Source organism: Mesocricetus auratus, unplaced genomic scaffold (assembly GCF_017639785.1).
Source record: "Mesocricetus auratus isolate SY011 unplaced genomic scaffold, BCM_Maur_2.0 Super-Scaffold_100054, whole genome shotgun sequence".
Classification (NCBI taxonomy): Eukaryota; Metazoa; Chordata; class Mammalia; order Rodentia; family Cricetidae; genus Mesocricetus; species Mesocricetus auratus.
The window spans coordinates 1069100-1073565 of NW_024429231.1; the positions used below are offsets into that span (position 1 = coordinate 1069100).

A 4466-nucleotide genomic window follows, 5' to 3' on the forward strand; every position below is an offset into this window, starting at 1 on the left:
GACCAGAGGTGATCAAGACCTGAACCACTTCAGCTGGCACACAGACAAGCATGTTAAGGTGAGAATAAATCATGGAAGACAGTTTTTACTTCTTGTGGATGAGGTATAAATGCACCGCCCGGTTCTTTCCCTTGTAAAAGCAAGGTTTAGTATTTGACTTTCACGTTATTTTCCTGTGTACATTCGGGTCTGGCACACACCTTTCAGTGTCTGCATAAAATGCAAGCTAGCAGAGCTTCGACACTTTCTGCGCAAATTGTTAAATCTGTGAACTCGCCATCCTTCAACCTCCAGCCATGGATCCGCACCAGGTTGCTTTCAAGATTGACTGTGAGGTATTTTCTTCCCACTATCTACTCGTAATAGATGGATGGGAGCACTGTGTCCCATGATCATGGGTCTGTCACTTACCAGATCTGACATGCTAAGGGCAGTGACTCCTTCCATGAAGACTAAAACCCAAGAGCTCTGCTGGAGTCCATTAAGACATCTTTTTCGGCGGGGGGGGGGGGGCGGGGGGCTGAGTTGTCTTGTGGAAGGGAAAAACTCTCAAGCCTGGTATAGTGGTCCTTGCCCTTAACCCCAGCAGAGGCAGGTGGACCTGAGTCCTGCTCCTTTGCTTTCATGACTTCATGCTACGCCTCGTTTCATAACAGCTTAACACAGAAGTGGCCGCTTGGTCAGTAAGTTTATTATCTGTATGAAAAAAATTCATAGAAAGTTGCTTTAGCTCTCAGCAGCCCGTTCTTGAGCTCTGCGGAAGCTCGCCTTCTTTTGAGCAACCCGATCTTTCTCCTGGGCCACAGACATTTTGGGACGGTCCCACCTCTTCGTCACCTCTCTCTTGGGCTTCTTCTGGATTCTCTGGGTGAGCAGCGCGAGCTCCCTTGTGCATCTCCTCCATCATGTCTGGAGTGACGTTGTTCTTGTGTCCTGGGAGAACTGTTTCTTATCGGCATCTTCATCTTCCTCATTCTGCCCCTGATGTGCTTCCGATGCACTTCTGCACTGAACTCCTCGCTCTCAGAATCATAGCCAGGGGATCGTTTGGTACTGCGAGGAATAGCGAGCCTCCATCCACAGCGCCCTTCGGGGCCCCAAACACTTGACTGCCAGTTGTAGTTCGGGCAAGACCCGCATCCACACAGCAAGTGAAGGCCCCAGGCTGGCCATCAATGCTCTCTCTGTATTCGTCTCCCGTCCCCTCTGCTTGGCCTTCATAGATCTCGTCAACACCAAACCTACTGAGAAGCCTCCGGGCCAGCAGCCGCCCAGTACAATAGGCTGCAGCGTAATTTGTCGGTCAACTTTCACACTGCATTTGGGCAGTTTGTGCGCATATGCTGCGCAGACTATCACAGCCCCTCCTCCACGGGCATGCGCAATCTGGCAGACGATAGCTGTTAGTGACATGCTATCATCCTGTATCTGGGTGTGTTGTACTTAGTTTTGCCCTGGATCACCAATGGTTTCCGAGCATAGTAGTCAGTTTTACCCTCTCGCCGCCTTCTAAATCTCACTTGGCACCTCTTAAAGTAGGCCTCACTCTTGACAACTTCCATGAACCCTATCCTGCGGAACAGACACTCGAGTGTCTCCACACAGACCTGCAGGCCCCTCGGCGGGCGCTAGGGGAAAAGACCTTGTCGTGCGCATGCGCAGTATCAGACGCAGGCTTATTTAAAAAGGAGACGAGGAAGACACACTTTGGGAGTGGATCTGGGAAGAGTTGGGGGGAGGATGTTCAAAACACATTGTGTGCATGTATGAAATTGCCAAAGAATTCACTAAAATAGTTTCCATAATAAATGAGGAATGTTGGGCCAGCAAGTAGGCTTATAAATCATGTCTCCTCCAGAGTGACTGTGTTTCATTTCCAGGATGCCAGCCATACTGTGTGTCCCAGGATTGTTTTGTTTAACATCAGGAAAGTAAGTACAGTGGAGCCCTGAGTGCCGTTCAAGAGAAGAAGGGACAAAGCCTAAGAAGATTGGCGGGAAGCGTCCTTTCTTGTAAGATCCAGGATTTCTGGCTGTAGAGCCTGAGGCCCTACCCATGTTTAAGCCCTAAAATCCACATTAAAAGGAAAGAAAAGCCAAAGTCAAGTGAAATGGCACATGCCTGTAATCCCAGCCCTGCCTGCAAAGCCATGTGGGGAGGGGGGAGGGGCGGGGGAGGAGGAAGGGCGGGGGAGGGGTGGGGTGGGGGAGGGGAGGGGTGGGGAGGGGTGGGGTGGGTGGGGGAGGGGTAGGGGAGGGGTGGGGGAGGGCGGGCTCACTAGCCATCGCCTTGTCCACTCTGGGGCTGCTCTCTGCTGGCTGACTGTCTAACACAACAGGACTGACCTCCTGTATCCCAGAGTCTCGGGAAACCCTGATGGCGTCTCCTGATTCCTGTCCCCGGCTCAGCATCTGCTCACCTCTGTTTCTTCTGCTTTTCCTCTTCCGTGGCAGCGGCCCTTGCACTAACTAGTGTTTTGTCAAGTTGACGCAAGCTAGAGTCATCTAGGGAAAGAGCCTCAATCAAGAAAGCGCCTCCACCAGACTGCCTTTAGGAAATTCCGTTGGGCGGCCTCTTGGTTGCTGACTGATGAGAGAGGCCCGGCTAGCTGTGCCGTGCACGGCAGGTGGTCCTGAGCTATAGAAGAGGGCAGACTGAGCAGGCCGTGGGAAACACGTCTCCACGCAGCAGCCTCATAGACCCCTGGCCACTCTCAGCCCAGGGAAGCTCCCCAAAGCCTCTGAACACGCATTTAGTGTATATACTACTTGTGTATGGTGTGTGGGGTGTAAATGTGTCTGCCGTTATATGCGTATGTGTATGGGCATGGTGATGGGACACTGGTCCTCTAGAGCTTGTGGCTCTGGCAGGCCTGGCCCTTAACTCCCACCCCCTCTGCCTCGCTAAAAACCGTTACGTTACAATTCTAAAACTCGTCACCAAGCTCTATTGCCTTATTTGGTCACTTCTTCCTCCTGAGACTGACCTACCAAGGTCAAGCTATCAAAGTATTGAAATCCAGTAATTGGAGGCCCCCTTTAGCTCACCTAATTAACATGACCAATTAAAGTTCAACACTGCACCCTAACGTGGGGTTCACACCTTTACCTGCATACACCACCGTTTTCCCATGTTCCATCCAAGTCTGCCTCCTCTATCCAGAGGCAGCCCTTTGTCTCTGGAACAAATGTCCCTGCCCCCTTTTCCTTGCCCTCTTCCCCTTCTCCTTCATCCTCTATTTCCTTTAAACCCATCCTGGCCATTTTACACAGACACCCCCTTTTCCTCTTCTTAACATGACGCCTGCAAGGTCATTTGCTGTTGATTTCTGCCTGAGTCAGAAAGCAGCCGCTTCAACTTTTCTCCCCTGCTTAACTTTGTGCTAATCCAGGAACTGGACGGGAACCCCTGCTGTGAGAGTCCCTTTCCAAGTAGGCCAGGTGACAACAGGATGTCCCTCTCTGTCACCTCCCCCTCACTCGTGAGACAAGGACTCTCCGTGAACCAGGAGCTCAGACAGTAGCCAACAAGCAACAGTAGCCCGCCCGTCTCCACTCCCAACATCGACTCTGATTTCAGGGGTGCGTGACACTGCCCCTTTGGTTGGTTGGTTTATTGATTGGTTTGGGTTTTTGTTTGTTTTTATTTTACATACCAACTATAGTTTGGCCTCCCTCCCCTCCTCCTGTTCCTCTCCACCTTCCCCCCAAACCGCCCCCATCCACTCCTCAGAAAGGGTAAGGCCTCCCATGGGGCATCAACAAGGCCTGGCATATTGAGTTGAGACAGGACCAAGCCTCTGCCCCCTGCATCCAGACTGTGGGAGGCATCACACAATAGGGAATGGGTCATCTCATGCAGCAGGGACAGGACCTGCTCTCACTGCCAGGGGTTCACAGGCCATGGTACACAACTGTAGCCCACATGCAGAGAGCCTAATTCAGTCCATGCAGGCTCCCCACCTGTCTGTCAAGAGCCCTTGAATTCTGGTCAGCTGTCTCTGTGGATTTTCCCATCGTGCTCCTGACCCCTCCCCCTTGCTCTGATTTGCATTTTGAGACAGGGTTTCCCCTGTGTAACAGCCCTGACTGGCCAGGAATGAGGGGCCTCATTCCAGCGTGTGTTACTGGTAGCCCCACAAGCCTGACAGGCAGGAACAATTGGTCCAGGCTCTCAGGGAAGAGTTGGGATCCCCAGAGATGGAAAGCAGGTCCTGCCTTTTCTATGTGTGCACCCACAACCCCAGCACAGCGTGTGTGTGCCTCTGCGACCCCAGCACAGCGTGTGTGTGCCTCTTCGACCCCAGCACAGCGTGTGTGTGCCTCTGCGACCCCAGCACAGCATGTGTGTGCCTCTGCGACCCCAGCACAGCGTGTGTGTGTGTGCCTCTGCAACCCCAGCACAGCGTGTGTGCCTGCGACCCCAGCACAGCGGTGTGAGCCTGCGACCCCAGCACAGCGTGTGTG

At 52.8% G+C, this 4466-nt stretch overlaps 1 pseudogene; it reads right to left on the reverse strand.

Moving 5' to 3' along the window:
• Positions 1–726: 726 nt before the first annotated feature.
• On the reverse strand, positions 727–3904 carry LOC101830113 (annotated as a pseudogene).
• Between the last annotated feature and the right edge of the window lie 562 nt (positions 3905–4466).